At 50.5% G+C, this 22,715-nt stretch overlaps 1 long non-coding RNA gene across 1 annotated transcript; it reads left to right on the plus strand.

The window, feature by feature from the left end:
- The first annotated feature begins 701 nt into the window (after positions 1-701).
- Positions 702-5,977, plus strand: LOC142923862 (uncharacterized). Its single transcript, XR_012940906.1, has 5 exons — positions 702-1,187; positions 2,446-2,569; positions 3,084-3,200; positions 4,037-4,107; positions 4,541-5,977. It is a non-coding gene; the product is annotated as an uncharacterized LOC142923862 (long non-coding RNA).
- The last annotated feature ends 16,738 nt before the right edge of the window (positions 5,978-22,715 follow it).

A 22,715-nucleotide genomic window follows, 5' to 3' on the forward strand; every position in this document is an offset into this window, starting at 1 on the left:
TGATTTTTCTTCCTTGTTAATTCTCCCCTGCCCGCCCCCCACCCACTGCCCCCTGTCCCCCTGACGTCGTCACCGAAGAAAACCTGGTGCTGCCTACGGACCTGCGGTGGGAGGCGCTTGAACTCCAGAAGGCCGTGGAGTTCGACCAGGGAGGGGAGGGTGATCTCACATCCCTCACCATCACGTCTCCTCGCATCTCTCTCTCTCTTCCTTCCCGCGAGACTCCCGAGGCAGAGGGATAAGCGTCGCGCGTCTCCGCCCGCTAGACACGCCGAGTCGGCGCGCATCCCCGGCTCGCCGTCGGTCCTTCCTGCCAAGCGGTGGCACCGTGTTTTGCCGCGGAGGTTCGCGGTTCGAGAACGGCGGGCCCTCAACCCCCCCCCCCCCCCCCCCACCGGTTTAATGGGTTTAATGCCGCAGTTGCGTTGACCGTAAATACTGCACGGCGATTGCTTCCCAAGTGGACTTTGAAAAATCCCGTGGCGTGAACGTGGAAAAAGAGTCGGCCGTGTGTGTGTGATGGCTGGCGTAAATTTTTGTGGAATGTCAAATGAAGGCCGTGGTCACCACATAACGTGTGCTTCTGGAGCAGTCTTCCTTCTGGAGCGGTCTTCCTTACAATATTAGGAAGCCACTGGAGCTTTGCACTTTTAAATCATCGTCTAGATTGACAAACTCATTTCTTGAGAACTACTTTTTGTGGTTAGTTTGTCACACTTCCGATTACCACGGTTGGCTACGTGCTGTAACAAAGAGGTTTAACATGCACTGACGCACTCATTCACTCACTCATCATTTTACTCAATTTACCCACTCACCTGCCATATCACCCACCCACTCTTGCAATTGGGACTCATCCAGGTCTCATTATTGCTCAGCTCGCTACACAAAATCAACGCGATCACTGCAGAGTGATATTCTCAACCATTCCTGGTCGCTCCTTCCATCCATCTACCCACACACACACCTTCACTCACCTGCACGGTGAAGTATGGCAAATGATAACCTACCCTCTCCGTCCCCCCTGCCCCATCTACCACCTCTTTCTATCCACCCCCCCCCCCCCCGTGTCAGTAGGAGTGAGCAGCCACATGGATGACGAGTACCGCTGAGCCGGCGTGAAGGACCCACACATCATGGCGACGACCTCACGCGACCCCAGCTCCCTCCTCAAGCAGTTCATCAAGGTGCGGGCACGGGGTCACAGGGGCTACAGGGTTTGGGGTCACACGAGGAATGTGGGTCCTCGTGTATTGCATGTGTACAAGCGCGCAAAGACAGATGTCCCCCATATAGCCTTAACAGGTTTTTGGGACAGGTGCTGTTTGCGAGGGTGTAGGTGGCTAGCACCACAACTGGCCACCTTTATCTCTCTGGTAATGATGTTTAAACACCGCACTAGGTACTCGTTTGAGGCTGAGTTGATCTAGGGGAGGCCCAGGACCAGTTCAGATAATCGCCACTGGTGTTGGCCATGAACGGAAATAAACCTCGGGTCACTAGGTTTGTGGGGCAGCATGCTAACTGCTAAATTACCGCACACACACACGTGTTCTCTATCGGCTTTAGAATCAGTTCCTTGCACCTCACACGAGTCGTGTCGACCAATCATCGGGCTTGTGCAGTGTGAGACAACTCGCATCCGTTGAGTTAACCAGAAGAAATCTGGTTGTTGATGAAAGGTGGAGGCTGTGTGGTGGGGGGGGGGGGTCGTAAGTGGTGGAGCGTTGGACACTTTGGTTTGGTGCATGCAGCTTTTGTCAACTTCATTCCTCGCGATTCAGTCCGCCTTTTCGCGATGACCGATCCCTTCCATTCATCGAAAATGTATCTACTGTAGCACTACGCACGGTCGGTGGTCACGGAAAGATGTACCATTGGGGGCGCCACTGTGGCGAGATGTTAACTCCCTCACCTGGTATACAGGAGGTCGCAGGTTCAATCCTGACCCTGATGCCTGCTGTATATTTGGAGTTGCGTGCCACTTTCCGAGGAGTCGCGTGGATTTCTCTCCAGGTCCTCCGGTTTTTCCCTCCGCATTTAGAATCAACGTCCGTTTAAGAGTATTTGGCTGCTATAAATTTCCACATGGCGATAAGCCACTTAGTTGAGCTATGATTTGTGGCCAGGTCGCTTCTGGAAAAGAGCTGCATAGCTCAGTGGGCCTTACCTGGTAAAATAAAAATAGTAAAGTTTTTCCAATGGTGCATCCCAGTTGTGCCAACACGGGGTTTGGCGACCCCGTATACCGGCACGGCTCGGCTCGGCTTCCGCAATGGAAAAAACAAACAACACAACCCGAGTCGGATACAGTGGGGGGGCGGGGAAGTGGGGGGGGCGAAATCAGCGTGGCCGGGACGGACGCCGGTGGGAAGAGCGGACTCGGCGTGTGACCGCTTGCTGTCATGTTACCACACCACCACCACCCTCCCACCACCACCGCAGGAGATGAAGCTGATCCTGCCGAACGCTCAGCCGATGAACCACGGAGGCCACAAGCTGCAGGCGCTGGTGTGGGCGTGCTGCGCCAACGCCGTCAACGACTTCATCGTCCTGCATGAGCACCGCGGTATGCCAGGCACGCGCACGCACCGCAGTCGACAAAGCTCCCCCGTGTAGCCTTTAACAGGCTGTCAGGGCAAATGCTGTTTGTCGAGCGACCTACGAAGGCCGGCAGGGCACACGGCGGGGTGGGTGGTGTGGTCATTACCGCATCTGGCCCCTTTTGTCTCCCCACTGTCGATGCTTGGACACACCGGAAATCAAAGTCAGGTCACCGGATTTGTAGTGTAATGAGATAGCCACTCCGCTCCCGCTCCCCGGTGTGATGCATGGTGTGACGTGTGTGATGCGGTGCAACAGACGGGGATGGAGGTGTATTTAGCTGTGCGTACGATGTGCGGTGTGTAGTATGACGCTGCAGACATGGAATTGTGGTGTTTTAACTGTGTATGTGGTGTGATGTGGTATGATGCCGCAGATGGAAGGGCAGTCTGTTTAACTCTCCAGTACAGTCTGTGTGACACCTGTGGTGTGTCTAACTTTCCGGCATGCTGTTCATGTGACACGTGGTACGATGCCAGGGTGTACTTGACACTCTCGAGCGTGGTGATGCGGCACGACATCCGGACGTGGACATGATGTCCGAGGCATTCCAACACCTCGTGATGCACAACTTCACGTCGCGACTCGGAAAGAGGGTGCGTGCGGGCACCGTGCCAGTCTCACCCACATCTTCCTCCCCCATCCCCAAAGCACAAAGATCCCTCGTATAGGCTATAACCCTTTCTCATTTCCATGATGTACATATACGTCGTCGAAACGGAACCGTAAGAAAAACTCAAGTACGTCTTCTGACCTGAAGACATACCTTTTGCTCCCATAAGACTATGCGGGAGGGCGTGTGGCACAGTTTTGTTCCATAGAGTGCCGGTCGTGTCACTACGGTTCTCTGCGGTGAGGGCAACGCCTTTTAAAAACAGCAGCGCTACGCCTCTATAAATAAAATGAACGTCGAGCCGCTCGCGCGTACCGAGATTCAGCGGTGAACGTGACACCTACCACCCGGCAACTTGCAGATGTCTCGGAATGGGAAAGAGTGAGCAGACTTTTGGGCCAGGTGCTGTGTGTCCGCCTGTATATTCGGAGTTTGCATGTTCTCCTCCTGGTCACTTTGATTTTTCTCCGGGTCCTCCGTGTTTTTCCCTACACATTTAGAAACTTGAATTTCGAGTATTTTGCTGCTATACATTTTTATGTGAAAAAGAGCTACATAGCTCAGTGGTAAAATAAAAATAGTTTCGTTTTACTTTAGTTTTCGAGCAACAGCACAGAGTTTTTATTTAACGCCATCTCTGAAGCTGAAGGCGCGTAATGTTGTTCATTTGCTAATGCATCCGCAGTTTTAAACAGGGTGGCCGCTGGCCTCTAACTGGCAAACGTCTGCGAGGACACGTAATGAGAGTCCAGCGCCGTCCGTGTGACTTGCCGCGACCCCTCCCGTGACTTCTGTGCCCCCCTTCCCCCCTCCCAACAGGCACAACGTCTACAAGCGCGACGGCAAGGACATCGAGTTGAAGGAGGTGGGACCGTGATTCGAGATGGAGCGTAAGTCTGCCTGACACATTGTTACTCGTCTCCACTTTACACCCCTGCAGAGGCGGTGGAAATTCCACATTCCTTGTGGACTTCCCTACGAAGTGGTTGTAAATTTTATCGACCCCTGAGAGGATGATGGGCTGAATGTAAGAGTCTAGCCTCGGGCTAGGTGGCCCGCGGGTGACTTGTAGAGCGGATCGGAACTTGAGTCGGTGGGGTCGCTGCTCTGGTCGCATTCGCTGTACCGTGACCCGACTCGCATTCCCCCACCCCGGATGCGATGTGTAAATTCAAAGATGATCGGACGTAATGCTGGCCACCCACACCCACCCCTTGGTGTGCCGTGCTGGCTTTCCTACATGCTAACACACGAACAGCGCTTTTCCCACGCCGTCTGTTAAAGGCTGCATGGGGGGGATCTTTGCTTTTGTGTGTCGCGCAGTCTATGAGATTAAACTGGGCACGCTGGACAACGCGGCCACCGCCGAGGTGGAGTGGCCTTGGCGACCGTACATGAACACGGCGAAGAAGAGGAAGTTCCTGAGCGTGGAGTGAGGGAGGGGAGCGACTTCCCCCCCCCCCCATGGGCCTGGGGGGAGGGGCATTGGGGGGGGGTTTGTCCCTGGAAAGCCGGAGTTGGAGTCGAACCTCGCGGCGCTCTCCGCCGAGGCTCGAGACGTTGAGGAGAGGTCGCCGCGTGGATAGGGCAGTGCGTGAATCGCTGTTCCAACCGTCGTCACACACGCGCATCATACGCGTCACACACACATTGCGGATGTACATTTATCAAACACAAACATGCACATCGTCGCATGCGTCGCACACAGAAGCACACAATTGCACAAAAAGACAAAGGTACTCCGTATCGCCGTTAACAGATTGCTGGGGCAAGTGCTGTTAACGGGTAGCACCTATGATGGCCGGCATGGCACAGAAGTGGTTGTGTGGCCAGCCCCACGTCTGGCTGCCTTTGTCCTCCCCAGTTTTGCGATGTTATACACACCCCACACCACGTACTCAGATGGCTGAGTTCGTAGTGCGCTAACTGCTGCACCACCGCTCCCCAAACGGTGTACATACACGCGTACACAAAACGAAACATTAACATTTATTTAAGTAACAAAAAAGAAAATACCAAGTCAGGCAGATGGAGAAAGTGGCGTGTCGCCGTGCACAGCACCGCTCTCGTAGCTACTCACCTAGGGTGGGAGCTCTTGGCTTCAATGCCACCCGGGATGTTTAGATGTGAAAACCTGCCATAAATAATATTTTTGGGAAATCACAAGCGCCTTAAGTTGCATCTCATCTCGACCATTTTAATGGGCACCCCCCCCCCTGTAGCTGTCCCCCTGTGGCACAAAATAAACTAACAAAACGAATCTCTTTTTATTTTACCAGGTAAGGCCCACTCAGCTGTATAGCTCTCTTTCAGGAACGACCGGGCCACAGATGAAAGCGCTATAAAGTGGCTTGTCACGCAGAAATATATAGCAGCCAAATACTTTTAAACGCATGTTTCTAAATGTGGAGGGAAAAACCGAAGGACCCAGAGAAAAATCCACGCGGTCACGGGGAGAACATGCAAACTCCAGATATACAGGCGTCGGGATTTAACCCACGACCTCTATACCAGGCGAGGCCCCAAGGTGAATCAGCACTTGGCCTGCGAGCGGGTATTATTAGTCTGTCAGTAGGGGGTAATGATTCCGGATTTCAGTCTCAATTGAAACTGAAATCTGGAACACTTTTGTCATATTTTGCTCGTATAAGTGTGTTCATAAAATACAAGTTTGGTCATTGAGAGAGTTATAAATGTCCTATACGCATTTCATGTTTATTGTATTTAATGTATGAAGAAAATACAATTTTGTATATGCTACAGTATGTTTCACACGTTATTCAGTGACACTGCATATGACGGGCAATCGGCCTTCAACATGGAAAATACATAGAGGCCACATGACCCGTGGCCACCGCCACTTCAACCGTGGCCCCACCACTTCAACCGTGGCCCCATTGGCACGTTGATGTGTGGCTCTGCCTTCACCTGTGGTGAGAATGAGACCAGAAAAATTACAGGAGGCCGACTCCATATGAGTCCGTCACGCTCTGGATCTCGCTAATGGGACGTCGGATGAAAATAAAACATGGAAGCGACAAGTTTCTTCTCTGGCGAGGACATTCCCACAAGATTGCCACCTTTCCCAATTAATGGAATTTGCCCCAACATCACCCTGATCCAAACCAGCGGGAGCTGAAATCTTCCAGAAGGTTCAGGATTTATTGGTACAATCGTTCGGATGTTGGTGTCCGCATGGACTTGCATTTAAAACCCCCGGTCCGCTTGACGTCTTTTAAACAATACCTGTGGTCGGGTCCGCTCCCCCACCTTTCTATCCCCTGCTTTTTTTTTATAACCGGTGTAGTATATGTTGACGGTGTGTGCGTGTATCACAACGCGATGTAACCGGGCCCTCGAATTGCCTCAAGAAATGAATAAACAACACCTGTCGCTTTGCTGTTGTGATGTCACCACGAGGCGCCGAATGACGGTGGGACGGCGTCGTCGCACTCGTCGAGTGGACAAGGGCTCCGTGAAATGACGGTGCGGATTGCGCCAAGCGTATAGAGGTCGCCGATTGCACGCCGCTGTGGCTCAAACACTCGTGGGTCCACCTCAAAGTTCCTGTGCCCATTTGAACCTCATTGCCTGCGATGATGCTGCTGCTGCCATGGAAGAACACACGTGGCGCCCTCTTGTCTCTCCATGTTGTCTTTCACGTCCCATCGCAGTTTTCAGGTCACTTGATGTTTACAGCCTCCGGTAAGGAGGCAGTGAGGTTCAGCCGCTCCATTTTTCTTCCTTTAGTGCACAGTACCGTACACGGATACGGGCACAGTACAACACCGTAGCTTTATTGATTGTTCAACAAAAAAGACCATCCCTCGCCCAATCTAGTTACCTATACGGTGTAATATATGGCGAGACATTTGTTAACGTAAAAAAAATGGAACTGTAATGCTGAAAATTATACTCCATGAAACTCGGGGTTTTATGGAGTATCTGAGGGCTTCTCAACGCTTCATGCCTCGCCCCCACTGATGCCCTCTTCTCCCCACTACTACTGACGATTGTATGTAGGGTGTGTAGGCATTTACTTCCGACTGTTGTATGTAGGGTGGTGGTGGTGGTGATGGTGGGAGTAAATGAGATTTAAAACTGGGTGCTTAACTTGAACTCACCACCACTCACATCATGTATGCACTCATCCGCCATCTTGCTCACTGACCCTGTTTCCGTGTTGATGGTGTGAGTCCGTATTGATGCTGTGAGTCTGTTGATCGTGTGAGTCTGTTGATGCTGTGAGTCTGTGTTGATCATGTGAGTCTGTGTTGATGCTGTGAGTCCGTGTTGATGGCTCGGGGGCACGGTACAGAGGGGCAGTACAACTGTAGAGTAATAGTTGTCCAGCAGCGGCAACTGCGGTGGACGGGGAGTACACACGCCAGTGAGCCTCATGCGGGTTTGTCAGCAGGGCGGAGGCACTGGGGCAAGGATCACAGAGACCCTCCCTGGAAGACACTGGAACCCGCTCGTGGGTTGGAGAAGGGAGGCGCGGCCGAGTCGGATAAAAGCAGCGGAGAGCGAGAGCTCGTGGTTGCACGTTCTGGGAAGTGGAGTCGTCTCGTCGGCACTGTCGTCTTTGCCGACTTGGTCGCTGCCGTCTTCACTAGATAATTGGGCGGCCGGATAGTTGTTGGCTGTCTCGGTCGATGCCGTCAGTGTAACATGGTGGGGGTTGTGTCTAAGCTAGGCTATTTGACTGGGAGAAGCGAGGGCGAGTCTGTGAACCTGATGGTGTTAAATAAGGAAGGTGCGGAAGGTACGGGAGAGGATGAGGAAGATCGTGGGATGGATGGGGGAGGATGAGAAGATAGTGGGAGGGACGGGGGAGGAAGGAGGTGGGAGGGATGTGAGAGAAAGAAGGAGATAGCGGGGGGGACGGGAGAGGAAGAGGGAGATGGTGGGAGGGAAGGGGGCGGAAGAGGGAGATAGTGGCAGGAAAGGGGAATGAAGAGGGAGATAGTTGGAGCGACTGGGGAAGTAGAGGGAGATAGTGGGAGTTATTTGGGAGGATTAGGCAGATCGGTTAGAGTAAGAAGGTGATAGTGGGAAGGAAGAGGAAGGAAGAGGGAGAGAGTGCGAGGGATTGGAGATGCAGAGGGAGATAGTGGGAAGGATGGGGGAAGAAAAGGGAGATAGTGCGAGGGACGGGAGAAGAGGGAGATTACTAGTAGAGCCAAGTGGGAGGAAGAGGGAGATAGTGGAAGGTACTGGGGAGGAAGTGGGAGATGGTGGGAGGGACGAGGGAGGAAGAGGGAGATGGTGGGACGGATTGGAGAGGTAGATAGTGGGAGGGACGCGGGAAGAAGAGGGAGATAATAGCAGGGACGAGAGAGGAAGAGGGAGATAGCCACTGATGTTCGCCGTGGCCAGAAATTTAAACTCGGTTCACAAAGTTCATGGTGTAGTGGGTGTTGAGGTGGCATATCCTGGCTGGCCAGGAGAAGGCAGTACAGCAAGTGGGATAAGCACCATCTCTGTCTGCATGGGATAGAGGGTTGCCCCCTTGCACGAGTGGGTTTTCTCTGGGTACTCCTGTATCCCCTCACGTTTATGAACGCTCAGTAATTGCCCAATTGAATTATTGCTATGCACCGCGACGTTCGTTTTGCTATGTCATGTGATCAGAATTGGGCGCCACGGTGGCGAGATGTTAACTATTTTGTAGGGTATACAGGAGGTCGTGTATTAAATCCTTACCCTGACACCTTTGTATTTGGAGTTTGTATGCTATCTCCCCGTGGTCGCGTGTATTTTTCTCCGGATCCTCCGGGTTTTCCCTCCACATTTATTAGCACATGTTTAGAGTATTTGGCTACTAATGTCCACGTAATAAGCCAATTTGTTGAGCTGTAATTGTGTGGCCGCTTCTGAAAGAGAGCTGTATAGCTCAGTGGGCCTTGCCTGGTTAAAGTAAAAAAAAATAGTGAAATAGTTTGCAATTGTTTATATCTGGGATAAATGCACCCGTGGCTTTAATGATGTGGGGATCTGCGCCTGGCATTTTCAGGTGGGATCCGGAGCAATGAATGAGCCCTGACAAGGCAATGGCCCACCCGTTGATTTGCTCCATGAGGAACTTTTAGGGGGCTCGGGACCGTGGCGCCAAGAAGACCAGCTATTGGACCATAGAGGCACCGAAGGGGGCGGTTTCCCCCCCACACGTAACGCTCCCTATCTGGTCGATAAAAACGTATCAATAGGGTCACAGAGCTTGGGCAATCGTTGGTGCCAGCTTACCAAGTGGCTTCCTTCCTGATTGTCTGTGGTTCCTCGCACCTCTGAGGCCTGCTTGATCACGTTATAAGTATAAATATTGTTGTTATCAAGTTCTAAGTGTAAATAATAATTGTTGTTGTTATTACTCGCTTGTTCTAAACATACGCCTGTTGTTATGATTCGCCTGTTATCATTCGCCTGTTTTCATTTGCCTGTTATCATTCGCCTGTTTTAATTGGACTGTTATAATTTGCCTGTTGTTTTCTTTCGCCTGTTGCTACCAAGTAATAAGTATAGTTATTGTTGTTGTTGTTATCATTCGCCTGATGTTAGTGGTGCACGTCTCAAATCCAGCACTGGGGAAGGCAGCGAGGGTTCGTAAATCACCGCACAATGATGTTGTGAAATCCTCTTCCCGTGGAAGTCGAGGTGCATAACCTGCCTCGCCAGGAGAAGGCAGTACAGCAAGTGGACTCATCGCCATCGTCACCTGTACGGTTTAAAATGCTGCCCCTTCACACACGTGGCTTTTCTCTGGGTGCTCCGATTTCCCCCACTTGTACAAACACTCGTTATTAATTAGCCAATAATGCCTCCATACATAGAGTACCGTAGAGCCTGGACAATCGTTGGTGCTGGCTCACCACGTGGCTTCCTTCCTGCATGTCTGTGGCTCCTCGCGCCTCTTGAGTCGTTCTTGTGAGTGCTATATAGCTTTAAATAATAACTACAAATACTCGCCAGAAGGTGGTGATGCAAGCCTGCGATCCAGCACTGTAGAAGGCAGCAAGGGTTGGTGGATCACACAGTAAATATTGTGAAACCCCCTTCCCGTGGACATTGAGGTGCCTTCTCCTGGCTGGCCAGGAGAAAGCATCTGACTGGCCAGGAGAAGGCATTATAGCAAGTGGGATCATCGCCATCGTCACCTGTACGGTTTAAAATGCTGCCTGCTGCCCCTTCACATACGTTTGTTTTCTCCGGGTGCTCCGGTTTCCCCCCACTTGTGTAAGCATTCGTTATTCATTGATTGAAAAGATCTTACAATAAAAAAACAAATTCAGGACCTTACTATGACTCAGCGTGGCTTTCCTGGAGTAAGTCTAATTATTATTATAAAGAATTACAGGGGCTGTATGATGACACGACTAGAGAGCTGGCTTGCACTGCGGGGAGCTTAATAGTCAACTTGGATTCCGCACCCCTCAATGCCCTTTTTAAGTTCAGTTTGTGCACTTAAGACTCGCACAAACAACCATACTCAGAGAACCATAGATTCCCACTCAGACCCAGAACCAGAAACCCATAGACTCCAACAGAGACCCATACATTCCTTCAGACACTCAGACTCATACGGCGACCCTATATACTGACACAGGGATCCATAGACTCAGACAGAGACCCATACACTCACAGAGGCCCACAAACTCAGAAATCCATAGACTCGCACAGAGGTCAATAAAATTTAAATCTGAATATTTATTTACACTGGATGAAATCGATGAGCTACAAAGATCTGTTTTCACAGCTGTCCAATCGGGCAGGTCAGAACATAACTAAAAAAATACAAAAAATGACAGGAAAGACAAACTGTTCAAAAATAAACAAATTAAACTAAACTATTTTAATCTTTATTTGAAGCTTTCGTGACTGCAGGAATCCATACTCTTTGGTTCTTTCAGTAAAGTCACGTAGGTATAAATTAAATAAAATTAAACAAATCACGACGTTTCGATCGCAACATAAGTGATATTTTCAGGTGGGACAACCACAGCAAGAAAATGCTGAAGTCGGCGGGAGAGCTGCCATGGCAAGAGGTTATACAGGTATGAGATGGGGGCGGAGGCAAGGGGGGAGAGAGAGAGGGGAGGGTGTGGGGTAGGGAGAGGAAGGGGGGCCGCGTGAGCGCTAGGAGAAGATGACGTGAGGCTGGGGTGGGGGGACGTGGGCGGGGCTAGCAGTAATCGGCAGGTAATGATGGAAACAACAACACAAGTTAAGGCATTACCTGGTTGATAACATCCTTCCAGTGATTGTTTAATTTGTATCCATCTTCTCGATTGAAGTTTTGTCCTTGGCCTCCGAAAATAACAATATCATGCGAGCCCACAGCGTTATAACAATGGCCACTACGGCAGAGGTATTGGTTTGCCATGTTTCAGATCCGCCTTGTGTTCGCGAACACGGTCCGAGACGTGTCGTTTTATTTCTCCAACGTAACTGCGGCCGAAGTTACAACTCAGTTTGTAGACTCCAGGGTATAGACAAAACTTCAACCGAGAAGATGGATACAAATTAAACAATCACTGGAAGGATGTTATCAACCAGGTAATGCCTTAACTTGTGTTGTTGTTTCCATCATTACCTGCCGGTTTTACTGCTGCCCCGCCCATGTCCCCCCACCAGCCTAACGTCCTCTTCCCCTAGCGCTTACGTGCCCCCCCCCCCTTTTCCTACCCCACACCCCCCCCCCTTTCTCTCTGTCCCCTTGCCTCTTCCCCCCTCTCTTAACTATATAACCTCTTGCCATGGCAGCTCTCCCACCGACTTCAGCATTTCTTGCTGTGGTTGTCCCACCTGATGAAGATCGCTTGTGTTTTGTCCCACCTGATGAAGATCGCTTGTGTTGCGATCAAAACGTCGCGATTTGTTTTATTTTATTTCTACCTATGTGACTTTACCGAAAGAACCAAAGAGTATGGATCCCTGCAGTCACGAAAACTTCAAATCTACATTTAACACCCATACCCTCTAAAGAACTAACCCTCAAGACACCTAACCCTTAAAACACCTATACCCCTAAAACGCTAACCCTCTAAACACATAACACTCTAAGCCCCTAACCCTCTAAACCCATAATAAATATATTTTCGGGTTAGATCGTGTAAATATAAATGTGTCGTTAAACCAGACACCACCCAACACAGCCAATTAGTAAAGTTTGTCATGACAATAAAAAAGTGCCATTAAATGTTGGAGAGAAATCCAAAACACCTTTAGTATGGATAATATTAGTTGTCAAAGTCTTGGTGTTAAACCCTCTAAACTCCCAAATCCCAAAACCCATAACCCTCTAAACCGCTAAACCCCATTACCCTATAAACCCCTAACCCTCAAAACCCCCATACCTCTAAACCCCTAAACACATACAATTATAACCTCCTAATCTCCTAACCATCTAAACCATTCAACCTCTAACAATCGAAACCCATACATCTCTAAACACCTAACTCTCTAAACCCCCAACCCTCTAACCCCAAAATCTTCTAAACTCTAACATTCTAAACACCTAATCCTCTAAACGAACTTACCCTTAAAACCCTAACTGTCTAAAAACCTCTCCCTCGAAAACCCCACCCATAAACCCCCAAAACTCTAACTGTCTAAACACCAAACCCTCTAAACTCCGCAACCCCTAAAACCGTAACCCTCTCGGCACCTAACCTGCTAAACCCCTCACCCTCTAAACTCCTACACCACTAATAGCCCAATCCTCTAAACACCTAACACTATAAAGCCCTTTAACCTTAAAACCCTAACCCTCTAAACCCCTAACCCTTGAATCCCCTCAAGCGCAAACACTCTCAACCCCTAAACCCTCAAAGTCTATAAACCACGAAACCCCTTATCCCCGAAACACCCCGAAACTTCTAAGCTCCTAACCCTCTAAACCACTTAACCTATAACAATCGAAACCCATAAACCCATTAAACAGCTACTTCTCGAAACCCATAACACTCTAAACCCCTTTATCCTTAAAACCTTCACCCTCTAACCCCCTAAACCTCTAAACCCCTAAACCCATAACCCTGTAAACCTCTAAACGGCTCAACTTATAAGCCTCTAAATCCCAAACCCTCTAAACGCCTTTACCCATTAAATCAAATCCTTTCTAAACTCCTCACCCTTTGAAACCAGAACCCAAATACCCTGAAACCCCAAACCCCCTAACACTCTAAACCCCTTTACCGTTAAAATCCGAATTCTCAAAAGCCCTAGATCTCTGCACCCCTAACCCTCTAAACACCAACCCTCTAAACCCCTAACCCTTAAAATCCTCAACCCCTAAAACGCTCAACCCCTAAACACCATAACCCTAGAAACCCCCAAAACATCGAAGACGCTTATCCCCTAAAAAACCCCAAAACCTCTAAACCCTTAACACGTAACCTTATAAACTCCAAGCCCTCTAAACCACTAACCCTTTAACAATCGAAACCCATAAACCGTCTAAACCTCAGGACACCAAACTCCTTACAATTATAACCCTATAAACCCATAACCTTCTAAACTGTACCCCTCTAAAACCCTAACCCTCTAAGCTAATCACCTTCTAAACCGCTAAACCTCTAAAACATTTTACCCTTAAAACCCTCAGCCTCTAAACACCTAAACCTTTAAACCACACACCCTCTAAATACCTAACCCTCTAAACCCCTAAACCCATCACCCTGTAAACCTCTAAACCCTTAACTTATAATCCTCTAAATCCCTAACCCTTTAAACCGATTTACCCATAAAACCCTATCCATCTAAACTCCTCACCTTTTGAAACCATAACCCAAATACAACAAAAAATCCCAAACCCCCTAACACTCTATACCCCTTTACTGTTAAAACCATAATTCTATAAACCCCTAGATCTCTCCACCCCTAATCCTTTAAACACGTAACCCTCAAAACCCTTAACCCTTTGTGTGGAGTGTGGTGTGTGGTGGTTGTCACGGGGTAGGTGGGTGCAGGGTGTGTGTGGAGTGTGGTGGGTGGTGGGTGTCACGGAGTGGGTGGGTGCAGGGGGTGTGTGGAGTGTGGTGGCTGGTGGGTGTCACGGGGTGGGTGCAGGGTGTGTGTGGAGTGTGGTTGGTGTCACAGGGTGAGTTGGTGCAGGGTGTGTGGAGTGTGGTGGGTGGTGCGTGTCACGGGGTGGGTGGGTGCAGGGTATGTGGTGGGTGATGGGTGTCACGGGGTGGGTGGGTGCAGGGTGTGTGTGGAGTGTGGTGGGTGGTGGGTGTCATGGGGTGGGTGGGTACAGGGTGTGTGGTGGGTGATGGGTGCCACGGGGTGGGTGGTTGCAGGGTGTGTGGTGAGTGGTGGGTGTCATGGGGTGGGTGAGTGCAGGGTGTGTGGAGTGTGTTGGGTGTCACAGGGTGGGTGGGTGCAGGGTGTGAGTGGATTGTGGTGGGTGGTGGGTGTCAAGAGGGTGGGTGGGTGCAGGGTGTGTGGTGTGTGGTGGGTGTCACGGGGTGGGTGGTTGCAGGGTGTGTGGTGTGTGGAGTGTGGTGGGTGTCACGGGGTGGGTGGGTGCAGGGTGTGTGGTGGGTGATGGGTGTCACGGGGTGGGTGGGTGCAGGGTGTGTGTGGAATGTGGTGGATGGTGGGTGTCACGGGGTGGATGGGTGCAGGGTGTGAGTGGTGTGTGATGGGTGGTTGGTGCCACGGGGTGGGTGGGTGCAGGGTGTGTGTGTGGAGTGTGGTGGGTGGCGGGTGTCACGGGGTGGGTGGGTGCAGGATGTGTGGTGTGTGGAGTGTGGTGGGTGTCACGGGGTGGGTGGGTGCAGGGTGTGTGGAGTGTGGTGTGTGGTGGGTGTCACGGCGTGGGTGGGTGCAGGGTGTGTGGAGTGTGGTGGGTGTCACGGGGTGGGTGGGTGCAGGGTGTGTGGTGGGTGATGGGTGTCACGGGGTGGGTGGGTGCAGGGTGTGTGTGGAATGTGGTGGGTGTCACGGGGTGGATGGGTGCAGGGTGTGTGTGGTGTGTGATGGGTGGTTGGTGCCACGGGGTGGGTGGGTGCAGGGTGTGTGTGTGGAGTGTGGTGGGTGGCGGGTGTCACGGGGTGGGTGGGTGCAGGGTGTGTGTGTGGAGTGTGGTGGATGGTGGGTGTCACGGGGTGGGTGGGTGCAGGGTGTGTGTGGAGTGTGGTGGGTGGTGGGTGTCACAGTGTGGGTAGGTGCAGGGTGTGTGTGGAGTGTGGCGGGTGTCACGGGGTGGGTGGGTGCAGGGTGTGTGTGTGGAGTGTGGTGGATGGTGGGTGTCACGGGGTGGGTGGGTGCAGGGTGTGTGTGGAGTGTGGTGGGTGTCACGGGGTGGGTGGGTGCAGGGTGTGTGTGGTAGGTGTGGTGATAGTGGTCATGGATCAGACCGATCAACGACCACCACCATCTCTACTGTGCGGTGGACCGGCCACCACACAGCAGCACGCGTCGGAGGAGTGAGCGGATGACTCTCCCCATGCGGGCCAGGCCCCCTGGCTTCCTCTTCTCCTGCATCACCATCACTTGATCCTCTTTCCTTGTTTTCTCCTTCTCCTCCACCACCATCTCTTCCACAACGATCTCCTCCACCAGGGTGTCCTCCTCCTGCACCACCAGCTCCTCCACCAAGGCCTCCTCCTCCTGCAAAACCAGCTCCTCAACCAAGGTCTCCTCCTCCTGCAAAACCAGCTCCTCCACCAAGGTCTCCTCCTCCTGCACCACCAGCTCCTCCACCAGAGTCTCCTCCTCCTGCACCACCAGCTCCTCCACCAAGGCCTCCTCCTCCTGCAAAACCAGCTCCTCAACCAAGGTCTCCTCCTCCTGCACCACCAGCTCTTCCACCAGAGTCTCCTCCTCTTGCACCACCAGCTCCTCCACCAGGGTCTCTTCCTCCTGCAACACCAGCTCCTCCACCTGGGTTTCCTCTTCCTCCACAACCTTCAGCCTCCAATCAGAGGCCCAGGCGAGCAAAGAGAATGGGGGCAGCGCCGGCTCCACTCTGTGAAGATATGCGCACGACATTGTTCCAACTTACTGCTACAGCAGGGATCGCAGCCATCCCCTCCCCCACCATCGGGGGGGAGGGGGGGAGCTGGCGATGTCACAGTGGATGAAGGGTTACCTACATGGCAAAGATATGGCCACTTCATTATTTGTCCTCACCCAGAAAGCAATTATAAAAATACATCCGTATATAACCGAATGTACAGGTGAGATTTGAACTCTCCGTGTGTTAGTTTGTGGGCGGCAGGGCTGGAACTCACAGCCAAAGAGGGACCTGGGTTTGATGCCCATACTTGGGCCACTTTCTCCATGTGGGAGTTGTGACTTGCCCTGGGCCCCATACCTCTCTATGGACTGCCTTGAAAATTGGTCAGCAGAATGTGGGTTACCGTCGTTCAGCAGCTCCAAAGCACTGGACACGGCCAGGAGTAGCAGTGGTGGTGGCATTGCTGGTGGTGCTGGTGGCCGCGGTCCGGAGCCAGCTGTGATCCAGCGCCTGCGCTGGCGTCATACGAGAATCCGGAACCCATCTGTTGAGAGACGCGTGGGAGACACACGCGCCACACGTAGTGAGAGAAGCGTGGTGAGAGCATTGAAGTTGCTTCCCTTCTCCTACAAGGTCAGGAATGCACGGCAGCAGCGGAAGCAGCAGGAACAGTGGCAATCCTCTGATGCCCAGTAGACTAAAAATGCCCCGAGCATCGCATTGGCCAGCAGCATCTTGCACGGACCTCCCCATCCTCCACAGAGGGCGATCTTGACACCGGTGGTACTGCACATCGGCAGTCCCACTCAGCTCCACATTTTCCTGGCGATCGGTGGAGAGTGATCGCCGATCAATTGGAGGGGGGGGGGGATCCTCATTAGGAGGGGGTGGTGGGTGTGTCTTACCGCAGACAGAAGCTGACGAATTCCACAAACGCCGGGTCGTGGCTTTTGAGCACACTTTCAAGTGGGAAGCTCCCCGGTACCCTTTTCTTGCCTGGGCACAACATCTTCCCTTGACGGTCTGCGGGAGCCATGCACAGCGGGACAGATGCAGTCACCAACCACCACGTCACCTACTTACCCACTTACCGACCCATCCATCAACCTACTCACCCACCCACCCACTCTTCCACCTACACAATCACTCACTCACCTACCCACCTACCCAATCACCGAACCACCCCCCCCACTCACCCGCCCACCCGCTTACCCACTGACCAATTCGCCCACTTACCCTACAACCTACTTGCCCACACACCGACTTACCCACCCACTCACCAAAGGAATTTAAAATAAAAAGAGGCCATTCCCCCCCACCCTCCCACCAAAAAAATAACAACAGCCGCAGGCCTCTTCTTAAAACTGAATCCGGTCCGTCACTCGCACCACCCTTTAACTCACCAAAAAACTGCCTTCTGTCGGGAGCTGAATTCACCATGTATCGTGGAGGCATTCCCAGAATCTGCACATGGTTGAGACAAAGACAAAGGTCACCCGTGTATCCTCGGCTGACTGTAGGGGCAAGTGATGTTAGTATAGCGTAACAACAGCAGCAGCGCTTGTTGAGGGCAAGCATTATGGCACACAGAGACAGGGGGTGGTGGGCCACATTGACCCAGGTATTTTACACACTGCACTAGGTACTCATTTAAGGCTGAGTCTAACTAAGGGAGGCCCAGGACCGGTTCAGATAATCATCACTAGTGTGGGCCATGAGCGCCGCATGCTAACCGCTACACTACTGCTCCCCTCACACGTACAAGATGGACACGTGTACACTCATACACAACATACGACGGCCGCTATTCGCCAGATCACTAAGTGGCCACCTCCCCTCCTGCCACCCCCAAAACCCACGACTCCAAGGAAAGAGAGGGGCATCACGAGCGGATGGACGCCCAGTGGGAAATACCTCAATGCAGCGCGGGAGGTAATCTTTGTCACTGTCGGACTGAAATAATTGCCTGCCCGTCGCCAACTCCGCCACCGTGCAACCCAGCGCCCACATGTCTACGCCACAGGTCAAGCTGTAGCCCAAGTGCAGCTCCGGAGCCGAGTATTCCAGAGTCCCACCAACATTCATAGCTGCACACCAATCACAAGAACAACACATATATGTGTTTGTGTACTCACTGTTTCTTAAACAGCATCCTCATCACACACATGAACAGTCACATGTACAGACACGCAGATACTCACACATATACACAATCAGACAAACACCCACACGCAGACGCTCACACACCCAGGAGAGGTCACTCACGTTGACTTTCCACAAAAAAGCTCGTGCCAAAGTCCGTGACCCTCACAGTGCCGGTCACGGTGTCCTTGATGAGAACATTTTCCTGCAGGAGAAGGGGCAGAATGAATTCAAATGCAGAGGTTATGCCGATAACATTCAGCCAGCAGTGCAACGATCACGTACCACCACCTACGCTAAACAGGGGAACTAGACGAGGCGTAGTGCCGTCAACGAGCGTCAGTCAAGTGCAACATTTGATGTTTGTTGACAGCTATTACTGGGGGTTGCCCCTTTCAATTGCATCTAGAAAAGAGATTTGATTTGAGGCTCATGTTCAAAGCACTCTAAGGGACCATCGAAGTAAAGGAGGGCAGCTCTATTGACAACTGATCATGGTTCCTCTGACAGGAGAGTGCATTGAGCTCACAGCTGCAATAGTGCCCTTTAACGGGTTACGGACCAAAAGCTACACATGAGAGCTCGCGTATTCCATGACGCTATCCACCGCGCGTTTGTCTTCGGAAGTTTTCCATTCGCAGTGTGGAAGCCGACAGCGGGCAGCTGTCAGGTCAAAATACACGTTTGGCACACTTAGGAAATAGTCTTTATTTGCTCCAGTTTCTGTCTCCGAAGGACTGGGGCAACGCTGTGATCAACGTTGCCGGTTTTGTCTATGGTGAGTCCCCAATACCGACACGACTCTACACTACAGTTTAATTCATACCGCATTATCTTCACCAGGGGTACAATGACCCTGCCTCCTTCCAGTTAGATGGAAACAGCGAACGCATAGACCTTGTGACTAATGTGGCCGGTTTTCTCCGTGGAACGATTCCCTACTAACAATACGCCTCTGCAACAAAATCATACTGAATGCTGTGTCCACTCACTGGCTTGATGTCCGCGTGAACTATGTTCCTGGAAGAGATGTGGGACAGGAACATGAGGATTCCCCTGGTATAACTTTTCACCATTTCCATGTCCAACCGGAACCCCGATTCTCTCATCACATCATAAAGGCTCTCCCTGTGAGAGAGACAAAAGCAGAAACAACACCAACACAGTGTCAGTGTCATCTCCTTAAATGCTGTGCTGATTCTGCTAACAACAATCTTAATATTGTTCGTGCATGTTCACGACCAATATTCAGAGTCATAGTTCAGTGTAGGTTCAGGTCGTTGGTTTGTCGATGAACCAAATTAGTTGGCTCATTTGCCCACTTGACAACTTGATTTCATTGGCATTTTTGGCAGGTGGTAGAGGGTTATCTATGGGGAGAAGATAACAACTCCGCCTGGTAAGGTCGTGGGGTTTGATCCCGAACCTGACGCATGTACATTTGGAGTTTGCATGTTCTCCCTGTGATCATGTGGATTATTCTGTAGGTCCTCTGGTTTTCCCCTCCACATTTCGAATCGACATGCATTCATAGTATTTGGCTGCCGTACATTTCCACGTGATAAGTTACTTTGTTAAGCTATCATTTGTGGGCAGGTCGCTTACAAAAAAATAACTAATAGGTCAGTGGACTTTCCCACGAAAACAAAAAAGTTTGTTTAGTTAATCAGTTAACCACGCTATTAGCGGAGGGAGGGGGAGATGGAACACGCGGTACATACTTCAACAGCTCCAGGACAAGGCAGTGGTGTCCCCTGAAATCAAAGCTGTTTAGGACTTTGATGACGTTGTAATCTTCATTGCTGTCCTCACTCTGAAGTTCCAGAGCTATCTGGAGCTCCATCCTCTGCAATGTTTCTTCCTTGGAGCTGCGCAGAGGAAGTCCACAAATTAATAACTTACACTTGCTTAAGGGACACCCAGAGGCAAATGCTATTCAGAATTAATAATTAAATATACTTTCACCAGGTCTAACGGCATTGTGAGCTAGAGTAGCGTTCTCGACTCTCATTGGTACCATACGGGGCGCAGGAGCTGGCGTAGGGTACCCAATAGGATTTGAAGGTGAAGAGCCATTCAAATCGGATTGGTCATTCGGGAAAACTAAATGCAAACGCCCGTTAAAACAACGCGTTTTCGTTATAACGTGGTTCTTCAACACTTTTTACACAATGCAGAATGTGTCCGTTGTAACAAGAAACGCGACCATTACAACATGGAACACGCACATTCTAACAAGATACGCACCCATTATAACACGGAATAAGCCCATCATGACGTGGTTTGTGAGTAGTCGACAACAAAATACTTTTTTGAGCTGCACTGTTGAGCGGTATGATACAGTACTCGGAATGATAAAAGTAACGTGACAGCATAGCCTCATTATGAGACCTCCTTTGCCAGTAACAAGATATAGTAATAGGTTTTACCCTTTTAACTGGCACAAAAACTGACACCTTTATTCAAGGCATCATGTTTGCAATAACCACAACACAAGCAGTCAAAATGCAAACAAAAGAGACAACTCTGATAATAATATGCACTGTCCTTGAATTTGATTGGTCCACACCCGAGACGGCTTTTCTTAGAGCCTAGTCTCCACTCTTCTGGTCCAACACCAGTGGAGACTAAGCTCTAAGAAAAGCCGTCTCGGGTGTGTTGAGCTCTGTCGTCCCGACAGGTCTGTAACTTTCACCTGAAGACGGCCGCTTGCATTGTGGCCGAAACGTCATGAGAATTTTAGTGTATTATTTTATTATTTTATTCTCATTCTACGTGACATTACCGAAAGAACCAGAGAAGGTGTCAGTTTTTGTGCCAGTTAAAAGGGTAAAACCTATTACTATAGCATAGCCTCAGTTATTGGTCTCATCATCTCACAGTGTATGCATACATTGCATCTCGCCAAACTTTATTGTTACATTATTTATGGAGAGATTCTTTTCGCTCAATGCTTTTTCGCCTAACGCGGAACTTTTCATGAATGTATCTACAGCATTAAATGATGACTTACTGTAATGTGGAGGTAATCTTGTAGCAATGGGATGTTTTGGCCGATACCAGTTCACACTGTGTGTGTATGTATTTTAAGCTTTAGAGACGAAAAACCAGAGTACCTAGAAGGAACCGATGCAGAACAGGGGTAGAAGGTACACACTCCACACACGATGGTGCCCGAGTCAGGAGCCGAACCAAGGCCCCCCTTCTCGCTGTGAAGCATGAGTGTCACCACCGCATTGCACGGCAATGGACTTAACAACGTCGGCCTCGTGATGGCACGTCTCTGAAGTCTTACCTCGACGGTGACACCAGGATCTTTACAGCTACCAGGGTGTTCCTCTTGTGGTCAAGGCACTGGATCACCTGGCCTTGACCTCCTTCCCCAATCATCTTGAGCACCTCATAGCGGTAGTGGAGGTGATCATGTCGGAACTGAACAAAAGGTACAATCATTTAAACTGACTATTGTTAAAATCACAACGTTTAAGAAGTGAGAATGTAATTTTAACAAAAACATTTGCTTGGAATTATGAAGTTATTTTAACCATAATTTGGAATGCTCAGATGTCTGCTGGCTGAGTCACCCTTAAAAAGAGCTTCTGAGCTCAATGGGCTTTACTCGGGAAATAAACTTCTGATTCAGATGTGTGCGGGTGAGTGCATTGGTGAGTGGGCGAGTGGGTCGGTGAGTGATTGAGTGGGTGAATGAGTGAGTGAGTCAGCAAGTGAGTGCGTCTGGGGGTGGGTGAGTAAGTGTGTGAGTGGGTGTAATTGTCGAATGCTTTGATACTGTCTGCTGGCGAAGATTCCCTTGAAAAATTGCTTCTTATCTAAAAGGGCTTTACTCGGGATTAAACATTCTGATTTTGAAGCGCGTTGGTGTGTGCCCTGGTTGGTAATTCAGGTGCAATAATAAGAAGCCACAAACCCCGCTATCTCTGGGCCCTGTGACCGCCCCCAAGGCTGTAGTTTTGTGGTGAGCCTCACCAGAATGTAATTACGTTCGTCGTCATCATATCCATGCCTGTTGCATCCCTTGGGTTTGTTGTCGAGTGCAAAGTACCACACTTCTTGCATGGCTGCGAGCTCCAGCTTTTCGCGGTCGGTCAAGTGAGGGCCAAAGTGAGCCAGGATTTCTGTAGGCACGAGGAGAATAACAGACCATAACAGACCATCACTTTACCATACATAGCAGGTGTTACCAAAAATATTTCCAAAATCTTAAACAAACACAAGATCCAAGTCCGATTCAATACAGTACACAAAATCCGTGATCTAATCCCATCCTGACATGCAATATCCTGGAGTCGACAAACTGAGTTGTACCTGCGGTAGCAGTTACATTGGGAAAACGAATTGACATGTCGCGGACCGTGTTAGCGAACACAAGGC

The sequence above is a fragment of the Petromyzon marinus genome, unplaced genomic scaffold, assembly GCF_048934315.1.
Source record: "Petromyzon marinus isolate PM22_M1 ecotype Great Lakes invasive population unplaced genomic scaffold, UKy_Petmar_22M1.pri1.0 PM_Scaffold_8, whole genome shotgun sequence".
Lineage (NCBI taxonomy): Eukaryota > Metazoa > Chordata > Hyperoartia > Petromyzontiformes > Petromyzontidae > Petromyzon > Petromyzon marinus.